Source organism: Papio anubis, chromosome 17 (assembly GCF_008728515.1).
Source record: "Papio anubis isolate 15944 chromosome 17, Panubis1.0, whole genome shotgun sequence".
NCBI classification, from domain to species: domain Eukaryota; kingdom Metazoa; phylum Chordata; class Mammalia; order Primates; family Cercopithecidae; genus Papio; species Papio anubis.
In genome coordinates, this window is record NC_044992.1 from 18,375,067 (window position 1) to 18,387,586 (window position 12,520).

The following is a 12,520-nucleotide window of genomic DNA, read 5'->3' on the forward strand; positions in this document are numbered from 1 at the left end:
GGAGCTTGCAGTGAGCTGAGATCCGGCCACTGCACTCCAGCCTGGGCTATAGAGCGAGACTCCGTCTCAAAAAAAAAAAAAAAAAATGCACTTGGCCGAGAGCAGGGGTCCGTTCTGTTGGCTGGGGAGCCTAGGAGTTTTAGTTTACACCACATACTGGCATCCTTGGCTCCAGAGGGGAGGAATGAGCTTGGGCTTCAGAACCGAGAATGTTCCTATCAGAATCTGTTCCTTCAATGGGCTAAAGCCTGAGCACATGTCACCAAAGCTGGAGAGCTAAGCGGCACAAGCCAAGATCTGGAACCCACCTTCTGTTCCTCCCACGCGCCATCTGAACTTGATACTCAGCATGAGAAACTCCTTAGCATCAGCCCCACTCCCACCTCAGAGGAGGGGCAGCCTCCCTCAGGGGGGACCTCAGCCCCGGGGGACACTGCCTGGCCAGGCCTTGGTGAAGAGTCCTCACGACCTCATTCCCTGAAGCTGCCTGTGGGAGACAGAGCTCTAGAATCTGAGTGTCAGAAAGAAACTGGGTGATCTCAGCCTAGTTCGTGCTCCAGGGGATACACAAAACTGACAGTGGCTGGGAATAGAGGCAAAAAGTGTCCAGAGCGATTACAGAACTGGAAGGTCTCATTTGTATAAAACAGACAGAATGCCAGGGACCCATAGACTCCCACTCACACAGGACTAGAAAGGAAAAGACCAAAACATTAGCGGTAATGATCTCTGGGTGGCAAGATAACAGATTTTTTAAAAAATCTTTTTGCCTGTGTTTTATTATTTTAAAGCAACAAACAGTAAAGAATAGTGGTAAATGTTCCAGCCTGCAGTGAGAGGACCTGGTTGGAAATCCTGACTCCTGCCCTGATTAGTTGTGTGGCCTGGGACAGTTTATCTAACCTCTCAGTCCCCAACTTCTTCATCTGTAAAATGGGAATAATAGTGGTCCCCATCTTACAGGGCAAATAAGAGAATTCAGTGAGTGGATTAGAGTTCACACTGCGTGAGTGAACATAGAGAGCTTCAAACAGTGCCTGGCACATGGCAAACACCATAGACGCTGGCGGTGTGTTCACCATTACTCTGTAAACCAAAAGTAAAATTCTGACCAGGTGTGGTGGCTCACACCTGTAATTCCAACACTTTGGGAGGCCAAGGCAGGAAGATCGCTGGAGCCCAGGAGTGTGAGACCAGTCTGGGCAACATAGAAAGACCTCATCTCTATAAATAATAATTTAAAAACTTAGCCAGATGTGGTGACATGCACCTGTAGTCCCAGCTATACTCAGGAGGCTGAGGTGGGAGGATTGCTTGAGCCCAGGAGGTGAAGGCTGCAGTGAGCCATGATCATACTACTATATGATAGTAGTATCCAGCCTGGGTGACAGAGCGAGACCCTCAAAATAAAATAAAATAAATACAAAATAATAAAATAAAAAGTTCTAAGCTCTCCAACTGACTGGCAGACACCCCCCCATTCCCTACCCCTGCCCCCCCCTCAGCCAAGGACATTCCAAAGTAAACCTGAAAATCTAGTTCAGGCCATGATAGGAAGCGGAGTCCACATGCCTCATGATACCCTTCTCCCTTTGGAATTCAGGTACAAGAGACCAACATTAATGTTAAAATAAAGATCTGGCCGGGCACAGTGGCTCACGCTTTAATCCCAGCACTTTGGGAGGCCAAGGCGGGTGGATCACCTGAGGTGAGGAGTTTGAAACCAGCCTGGCCAATGTGGTGAAACCCCATCTCTACTAAAAACACAAAAATTAGCCAGGCATGGTGGCGGGCACCTGTATCCCAGCTACTAGGGAGGCTGAGGCAGAAGAGTTGCTTGAACCCAGAAGGTGGAGGTTGCAGTGAGCCGAGATCAGGCCACCGCACTCCAGCCTGGGCAACAAGAGCAAAACTCCATCTCAAAATAAATAAATAAATAAAAATAAACAATAATAAAATAAAGATCTTAAGACTGACAAAGCAATGTCTTTATAGGTACCAAATTCCAACCTGACTCTAGTATAGCATCACATGACAGATAGCAGGCTCCGAAAGAAATCAATGTATTTTATTCCAGAATATATATATGTGTGTGTATATATATGTGTGTGTGTATATATATATAGAGAGAGTTGTTGTTGTGTTTGAGATGGAGTTTCACTCTTGTCACCGAGGCTGGAGTGCAATGGCGCAACCTTGGCTCACTGCAACCTGTGCCTCCTGGGTTCAAGCGATTCTCCTGCCTCAGCCTCCCGAGTAGCTGGGATTGCAGGCACGTGCCATCATGCCCAGCTAATTTTTGTCTTTTTAGTAGAGATGAGGTTTCACCATATTGGCCAGGCTGGTCTTGAACTCCTGACTTCAAGTGATCCACCCTCCTCAGCCTCCCAAACTACTGGGATTACAGGCGTGAGGCACTGCGCCCAGCCCCAGAACATATTTTTTTGGCATATTTTGAAATGGCCCTGCAAAGCTGTCTCTTGTAGAGGAAATTTACATCCTGTAGAGAATCCCCCTCCCTTTCCAGGTCTTTTTCCTGGTCCAGGAGATATTAGCTAAGAGTCTGGTACCTTTTCAGGTCTGATAAGAGCTCTAAAGCCCACCTCCTGGAGGCTTCCTCTGCATGAACAGAACCTCGGTCTCCACAACCCCCTATCCCCAGACACTCCTTTCTATTGATGCCAAGTTTTTAGATCATAACTTAACTCTTTCAACCAATTGCCAATCAGAAAATCTTTGAATCCACCTATGACCTGGAAGCTCCAGTCCACCCCCATCACTCCCACCTCACTCGCCTCTTTGAGTTATCCTGCCTTTCCATACAGAACCAATGTACACCTTACATGTATTGATTGATGTCTGCAAGTTCTGTCCCCCTAAAATGTATAAAATCACACTGTGACGCAACCACCTTGAGCATATATTCTCAGGACCTCCTGGGGCTGGGTCACCAGTTGTGGTCCTCACATTTGGCTCAGAATAAATCTCTTCCAATATTCTCCAGAGTATGGCTCTTTTTGACAGCAGCTCTTCTAGAATTCTTAATGTTTCCAAGGCTAAGAAACTCATCACTAGATTAGTCAGCAAAAGAAGATTGTGTAAGTTCAGAACTTAGACCAAGAGTATGTTCCGCTGTCCCCCAACTCCAAGACAGGGACCCGGTGGTTCTGTGACCTGCGTGCTGTGATGGAGCATTCAAATGCACGGCAGGCTCCTGAGGCCATCACAGGCCGCCTGGCTCTTCTCAGGCCCTCCTGGTGGGGGAATTTTGACCACAGTTAGCAAGGGATAGAGCCAAGGACAGTTTCGCTGTCTAAAAAGCAAAACATCTCAGCACACCGGCAGAGGGCGCAAATGGCAAGCCCAGGAATCACAGGGATGTCATCGGGAACATTTTTCCTCCAACATAGAACTAATGAACTGTGTGCTTGGGTATTCTCTAAAATAATTTCTGGAAAACCATGTAACCCTTGTACATGTTCCAAGTGGGCATAAAACATTTTCACCATAATTAAAAATAGTTGCAAGGGCTGGCATATTACAAATAGTAACATTTAAAAATAAAATGGTTACATCATTGTTTTAAATATATCCAATGACGTATACACACCACAATTTGATACTGTCACCCATTTTTGAAAAATACATGAACAAGCTCTTCCTTAAAGTCAGAAAGTTTCATCTTTCCTTTTCCTCTTCATATTTCCATTCCTTCCCTCCATCAATTTGTAATATACTTTTATGCTGAAAGTATTTTATTTACCACTCTGTCATGACTCTCGCCACAAAAATACAAACGTAAATTGAAAATTAAAATGTCTCATTTCCTGAGATCTTCAAAGGCTAAGTATTAACAATTTTTCTTCGGGATAGAATTATCACTATTTTTAAAAATCTTTTTTGTCTCCCTCAAATCGTGGGAACTATAATTAATATCAACACAGCGTTGCTACAAACAACACAAATATATTACACATCTTGATAATGTATTACAAGGTTTTGAGGTTGGCAGACTGCCTCTTTGTTTGGTTCCTGAGAAGTGTTTCCGCCTTGGGGCAATGTGAGGTACAATGTGGGTGAGAAGGTATCTTTCTTTTTTTTTTTTTTTTTTTTGAGACGGAGTCTGGCTCTGCCGCCCAGGCTGGAGTGCAGTGGCCGGATCTCAGCTCACTGCAAGCTCCGCCTCCCGGGTTCACGCCATTCTCCTGCCTCAGCCTCCCGAGTAGCTGGGACTACAGGCGCCCGCCACCTCGCCCGGCTAGTTTTTTGTATTTTTTAGTAGAGACGGGGTTTCACCGTATTAGCCAGGATGGTCTCGATCTCCTGACCTTGTGATCCGCCCGTCTCGGCCTCCCAAGGTGCTGGGATTACAGGCTTGAGCCACCGCACCCGGCCGAAGGTATCTTTCTTTAGTGACAAATACACTGCCAAGAGAAAGGAGAAGGCAGTTTTAATCAGAAACTTGGGAATCTGGAACAGTAGTTGGTTTGTGTTTTTTTTTTTGAGATGGAGTCTCACTCTGTCACCCAGGCTGGAGTGCAATGGCGTGATGGCATGATCTCGGCTCACTGCAGCTTCTGCCTCCCGGGTTCAAGCGATTCTTCTGCCCCAGCCTCTTGAGTAGCTGGAATTACAGGCACCTGCCATCATGCCCAGATAATTTTTGTATTTTTGTAGAGACAGGGTTTCGCCATGTTGGCCAGGCTGGTCTTGAACTCCTGACCTCAGGTGATCCACCTGCCTCGGCCTGCCAAAGTGCTGGGATTACAGGCGTGAGCCTTAAAACTTTCCTGGTCACACACAGTATTCCCTTGTCACATACAGTTGACTGCTCCAGTTTGAAGATGCCATCAAAACCTGCTATGGAGAGACTGGGAAAGCTGACCGAGCCAGTGGCCCACTGGAGGGACCGTAGCAGAGCAGATAGAGCAACCACATCCCAGATGCTGGGGGAGGAGCACACCCCCAGGTTTTTATATGGCTCCAGAGAGCTGGGCCAGATGTCACTGAGCCAAGTCAACCCAAAGGAAGCCTGGAGACCGAGTCACAGGCAGAATCTGTGCAAAGGGACGAGTAGACATTTTAAAAAATAAAAAGAAAAATGCAATTTTCCCAAATAACCTTATTACTTTATGACGAGGAATAACAGAACACCCATGAGTAGGTAGTTTTTCTGTTTTAAATTTTTTTTTTTTTTTTTTTGAGACATAGTCTCTCTCTTTCACCTAGGCTGGAATGCAGTGGCACCATCTTGGCTCACTGCAATCTCTGCCTCTCAGGTTCAAGCGACTCTCCTGCCTTAGCCTCCTGAGGCGCTAGAATGACAGGCACCCACCACCACACTGATTTTTTGTATTTTTTTTTAGTAGAGACAGAGTTTTGCCACGTTGCCCAGGCTAGCCTCAAACTCCTGACCTCAGGAGATCTGCATGGCTCAGCCTCTCAGAGGGCTGGGCTTGAGCCACCACTCCCGCCTGTTTTACATGAGTTGCAATTTTGGCTGGGCCCGGTGGCTCAAGCCAGTAATCCCAGCACTTTGGGAGGCCGAGACGGGCGGGGATCACGAGTGGCTGAGATGGAGACCATCCTGGCTATCACTGCAAAACACCTGCCTGTGCAAATTAGCCAGGCGGTGGAGGGAGCCCAGAGCTCCCAGCTACTCAGGAGGCTGAGGCAGGAGAATGCCAGGAACCCAGCAGGCGGAGGTTGCAGTGAGCCGATCAAGGCCACTGCACTCCAGCCTGGGCGACAGAGCGAGACCCCATTCAAAAAAAAGTGAATAAGAGATAATAATGCCCATTGTGATTTTTTTTTTTTTCTTTTTGGTAGGAATCAAATGAGAATGTGTTACAAGGCCTGGCAGTTACGTGTTCAAAACTGGGGATTATTCTTGTGGTGATGCTGAACAGGGCTGTCTTTACACTTCCACTGCTCTGAGGGCGAGGACTTCCGGGGCCAGCTCTTGCCCTAAATTCTTGTGTGACCTTGGGCAAATCCCATTTTCCTCTGAGGCCCAGTGACCCCATGTGTCCAATGCAAGCTGGGCGCCTGGAGAGGCCTCGAGCTTTGACACTCTCGTGCTAACTCTCTACAGCCTTGCTGCTCAGAAGGTGGGCCTCAGACCCGCAGCAGAGGAGGCCTGGGAGTAGCTGCAGATTCTCAGACCCCATCCCAGACCTACCCCAGACTCTGTGATTCTCATGCACGTTGCGACCGAAAAGGTTCTGCCCCACTGTTCCGGATTAAACTGATTTGAGGTACCTTAGCGGAAGAACCAAACCACCAGAATGATTGGGAATTTAGACATTTTGTTGACTCTAGGAATTAGGCATATCCTGACAGTTTAGAGACATTACTCTTCATTTCTGACTCCTCACATCTGAAAATATGGAATTTATTCATTCTGAATGTTTTATTTCTGGGGACAGCAGGTACTCGCAGTGCATTTGCTGAATGAATGATGAGCTGTGTATGGAGTTGGATATTCCTGTTTTTTGATTATCTGATGTTAGATGATGACCTTTTGTTCCCACTCTGTTTCTGGAATCAGGCAGAGGTAATTTCCAGTCCCCTATCTGCCACTAATTAGCCATTTAGCTCCAGGCAAGTTACTTAAACCATTTGAACTGCAATTCACCCATCTGAAGAAAGCAAGTGATAACCCCCTCTAGGATCCTTGTCAGGATTATGAGGTAATGGCTGCAAACACTCAGCCCAACCCGGAACATGGCAGCTGTTAATGATATTACAAGAAGGAAATGTCATTACATCAAATAGTAGGTAATGGACAATGGTATTACATTATTATCGTTGTCGTTGTTAGTAATATCTTGGGGACAGATTCAAATGGAGCTATAGGACAAAAAGTGCTTCTGGGCATTCTCCCTCAGTGACCAGATGACACCCAGGTTCCTGGAAGATGGTCCCCTCCAAGGTCTTTGATATTACTTCTGGTCTGGTGTCACACTTGGTCCACAGTGGCCCCTCACAGGCATGGCCAAGCAAACACTCTTCTCCAAAGATGGCTTACAATCTGAGAGTCCTTGTACTTCTTACAAACACAGTCCCTCAGATGACTCCAAGTGGCCTTCGTAGTTGCACAGAGCTTTCTGGGCTGGAAAGATGGCGGACTGGATGTTCTCCTACTTTTTAATTTAATTTTTATTTTATTTTATTTTATTTTATTTTATTTTATTTATTGAGATGGAGTTTCACTCTTGTTGCCCAGCCTAGAGTGCAATGGTGATCTTGGCTCACTGCAACCTCCACCTCCCGGGTTCCAGTGATTCTCCTGCCTCAGCCTCCCGAGTAGCTGGGATTACAGGCATGCGCCACCACGCCCAGCTAATTTTGTATTTTTAGTAGTGACGGGGTTTCTTCATGTTGGTCAGACTGGTCTCGAACTCCCTACTGTCTCACGCATCCATGTGAAGAGACCACCAAACAGGTTTTGTGTCAGCAACAAGGCTGTTTATTTCACCTGGGAGCAGGTGGGCTGAGTCTGAAAAGAGAGTCAGCAAAGGGTGGTGGGATTATCATTAGTTCTTATAGATTTGGGGATAAGTGGTGGAGTTAGGAGAAGGTTTTTTTTTTTTTTCTTTTGAGACAGAGTCTTGCTCTGTTGCCCAGGCTGGAGTGCAGTGGTGCGATCTCAGCTCACTGCAAGCTCCACCTCCCGGGTTCATGCCATTCTCCTGCCTCAGCCTCCCCAGTAGCTGGGACCACAGGCACCCGCCACCATGCCCAGCTAATTTTTTGCGTTTTTAGTAGAGACGGGGTTTCACCGTGTTAGCCAGAATGGTCTTGATCTCCTGACCTCATGATCCGCCTGCCTCAGCCTCCGAAAGTGCTGGGATTACAGACGTGAGCCACCATGCCCGGCCAGCTGCTTCAGTTGCTTCTGGCCATCTGGATGCAGGTCACAGGGGATATGATGGTTTAGCTTGGGCTCAGAGGCCTGACACCTACCTCAGGTGATCCGCCACCTCAGCCTCCCAAAGTGCTGGGATTACAGGTGTGAGCCACCATGCCCAGCCCTTATTTATTTATTTATTGAGATAGGGTCTTACTCTGTTGCCCAGGCTGGAGTGCAGTGGCACAATCATGGCTTGCTGCTGCCTTGACCTCCCGAGCTCAAGCAATCCTCCTATCTCAGCCCCCTGAGTAGCTGGGACTAGAGGCTCATGACACCATGCCTGGCTAATTCTTAAATTTTTTGTAGAGATAAGGTCTTACTATGTTGCCCAGGCTGGTCTTCAACTCCAGGGCTCAATCTCCCATCCCATGATGCCGACTGTTTCTTGAGTCCAGGAGTCATGTTTGAAGGGAAACTGAATGACTTCAGCTAGGTCATCTCTGTCAAGACCGGGAGTATTTTATTTTAACCTCCAAAATCCAGCACTAGTCCCATTCTGTCCTGCACTCAACAGCAGTGCTGAGTCAACTGAGCTCCTGGCCAGTCTGGGGGCCTGAGCTCCTTCCTGGTTGAGCACGACCAAGCCCTCAGAGTTATCAGACACCCTTGACTATCTCTGGTCTGCACATCCTGAGTCCAGATTGCAGCAGCAATTGGCCTAGGCATTAACCTTGGGCACTGCCTGGAGATTGTTGGGCTGAGTCATAAAAGATGTTGTGGGGGAAATAAATAGAAATCAGACTGTTACTGTGTCTATGTAGAAAAAGGAAGACACAAGAAACTCCATTTTGATCTGTACTAAGAAAAATACTTCTGCTTTGAGATGCTGTTCATCTGTAGCCCTAGCCCCAACCCTGTGCTCCTACAAACATGTGCTGTATTAACTCAAGGTTTAAGGGATTTAGGGCTGTGCAGGATGGCCTTGGTAAAAATGTGTTTGCAGGCAGTATGCTTGGTAAAAGTCATCGCCGTTCTCCAGTCTCGAGTACCCAGGGACACAATGCACTACGGAAGGCCACAGGGACCCCTGCCCAAGAAAGCCTGGGTATTGTCCAGGTTTCACCGCACTGAGACAGCCTGAGATATGGCTTCGTGGGAAGGGAAAGACCCGACTATTCCCCAGCCCTGACACCCATAAAGGGTCTATGCTAAGGAGGATTAGTGAAAGAGGAAGGCCTCTATGCGGTTGAGATAAGAGGAAGGCATCTGTCTCCTGCTCGTCCCTGGGAATGGCATGTCTCGATGTAAAACTCGATCATACATTCTATTTACTGAGATAGGAGAAAACCGCCTTATGGCTGGAGGTGAGACATGCTGGCAGCAATACTGCTCCTTAATGCACCGAGATGTTTGTGTAAAGTCAAACATCAATCTGGCCTACGTGCACATCTAGGCACAGCACCTTTCCTTAAAATTCTTTATGACACAGAGTCTTTTGTTCACATGTTTTCCTGCTGACCCTCTCCCCACCATCACCCTATAATCATACTGCATTCCCCTCGCCGAGATAGTAAAGATAGTGATCAATAAATACTGAGGGAACTCAGAGACCAGCGCCAATGTAGGTCCTCACTTACTGAGCACCAGTCCCCTGGGCCCACTTTTCTTCCTCTATACTTTGTCTCTGTGTCTTATTTTTTTTTCTCAGTCTCTCATCTCCACCTTGCGAGAAATACCCACGGGTGTGGAGGGGCAGGCCCCTTTCAAGATGTGGCCACACGTTTTGAACAAAAAGTCACAAAAGATGTGGCTGCATGTTTTGCCCATTGGGGCTTAAAATCTCAGGGTCTTACATCTGCATATGGCTAGGTAAGCTGGGTGGGGCAGACGGGCGTCCTCTGTCGGGGTGTATGTGGGGGCATCTTATAGGGCGATGCTCCAAGTCCAGAGATGTATCAAGAGATTTCTTTGACATCTCGGACAGGGATATGGACTTCTGCTGAGCATACACGTCAGACGCTCTCTCGGTTGCCTGCTTTACACCCATTCTGCTCATATTCTGTTCTCACAGAACCATAATGATTTTTCTTTTCAAAGAACCAGCTTTCGGTTTTGTTGATTTTTCTCTATTGATTTCCTGTTTCCAATTCTATTGGCTTCTGCTCTAATTTCTTTTTTTCTTTTCTTTTGTTGGCTTTGGATTTAATTTGCTCTTCTTTTTTTTGTTTCCTATGGTAGAAGCTTAGATGATTGATTTTAGATCTTTCTCTTTTCTCATAGACGCAGTCAATGCTAGAAATTTCCCTCTACGCACTGTTTTTTTTCTTCTGCATCCCACAAATGCTGATAGTTTGTATTTTAATTTTCATAAGATTTAAATTCAATACCAACATGTTTTAAAACTTTTCTTGAGATTTCTTCTTTGGCCCATGTGTTACTCAGAAGTGTGTTGTTGGCTGGTGCAGTGGCTCATGCCTGTAATCCCAGCACTTTGGGAGGCCAAGGCGGGTGGATTTCCTGAGGTCAGGAATTCAAGACCAGCCTGACCCAACATGGTGAAAAGCCGTCTCTACTACATACAAAAAAATTAGCTGAGTATGGTGACCCATGCCGGTAATCCCAGCTACTTGAGAGGCTGAGGCAGGAGAATCGCTTGAACCCGGAAGGCGAAGGTTACAGTGAGCCGAGATTGCGCCACTGCACTCCAGCCTGGGCAGCAAGAGTGAAATTCTGTCTCAAAAAAGAAGTGTGTTGTTTAATCTCCAGATATTTTGGGTTTTTTTCCAGCTAGCTTTCTATTAGTGATTTCTAGTTTAATTTTATTGTGTCCTGACAACATACTTTGTGTGGTTTCTTTTTCTTTTTTTTCTTTTTTGAGACAGTTTCTCTCTTGTTGCCCGGTGGCACGATCTTGGCTCACCGCAACCTCTGCCTCCCGGGTTCAAGTAATTCTCCTGCCTCAGCCTCCCGAGTAGCTGGGATTACAGGCATGCATCACCACACCCGGCTAAATTTTGTATTTTTAGTAGAGACAGGGTTTCTCCCTGTTGGTCAGGCTAGTCTCGAACTCCCGACCTCAGGTGATCCGCCCACCTGGGCCTCCCAAAGTGCTGGGATTACAGGCATGAGTCACTGTGCCTGGCCCAAAATGTTCTTCTGAAGCCCTGTGCTTCTCTCGGCTTCCTTTAAATTGTGTGTGTGTGTGTGTGTGTGTGTGTGTGTGTGTGTGAGACAGAGTTTTGCTCTTGTTGCCCAGGCTGCAGTGCAATGGCTGGATCTCAGCTCACCGCAATCTCTGCCTCCCAGGTTCAAGTGATTCTCCTGCCTCAGCCTCCTGAGTAACTGGGACTACAGATATGAGTCCTGGCTAATTTTGTAGTTTTAGTAGAGACGGGGTTTCTCCATGTTGGTCAGGCTGGTCTCGAACTCTCAACGTCAGGTGATATGCCCACCTGGGCCTCCCAAAGTGGTGGGATTACAGGCGTGAGCCACCACACCTGGCCTGTGTGGTTTCTATTCTTTTGAATTTGTTAAGGTGTGTTTTATGGCCCAGAAAATGGCCTATCTCATGAATGTTCCACGCTACCTTGAGAAGAATGTAGGCCGGGCGCGGTGGCTCAAGCCTGTAATCCCAGCACTTTGGGAGGCCGAGACGGGCGGATCACGAGGTCAGGAGATCGAGACCATCCTGGCGAACACGGTGAAACCCCGTCTCTACTAAAAAATACAAAAAACTAGCCGGGCGAGGTGGCGGGCGCCTGTAGTCCCAGCTACTCGGGAGGCTGAGGCAGGAGAATGGCGTAAACCCGGGAGGCGGAGCTTGCAGTGAGCTGAGATCCGGCCACTGCACTCCAGCCCTGGCGACAGAGCAAGACTTCATCTCAAAAAAAAAAAAAAGAGAAAGAGAGAGAGAATCGGAGTGGATTGGAGTTTTCACCTGTAACATGTAAAGCCAGAAGCATGGGAATGTGTAAAATACGATGGCTGCAAACATTCAGAAAGCACACGCCACAATATCCTGAGAAAGTACCCATTAGAAAATGAAAAGCTAATCAGAATTTAAAAATACAGGGAAGACGGAGACGTGGTCAGAACATGGTGAGTATGAGATGCTGAATAAGGCCCCCCAAAGATGTCCCCATCCTAACTCTTGAAACCTGTGAATACGTAACCTTGCGTGGCAAAGGGACTTGGAGATGTGATTACTGCAAGGATCGTAAGATGCAAAGGTTATTCTGGGTTATCGGGTGGGCCTAATGGAATCTCTTTTTCTGAGAGGAAGACAAGAGAGTAAAAGCTGGAAAAAGGAGACGTGATGAAAGAACAGAGGCTGCAGTGATGCGCTTTGGAGATGGAGGAAGAGGGAGGTGGCATCTAGAAGCAGGAACAGGCAAGGGAATGGATTCTTCCTGAGCCCCAGCAAGAAAGCAGCTCTGCCAACACCTTGATTTCAGCCCCACGAAACCCATTTCAGGCTTCTGACCTCTGTTAACTAGTAACTTTGTGTTATTGTAACCCATTAAATGTGTGGTAATGTGTTACAGCAGCAATCAATAAACACTTATCACGAGTGACCAAAATTAATTCAAGAAGAGGTTAAAAAAAAACCCTGAATAGATCAGCAACTTCTAAGTAAATAGAAAACTTTTTACTTTTTTTCTTATT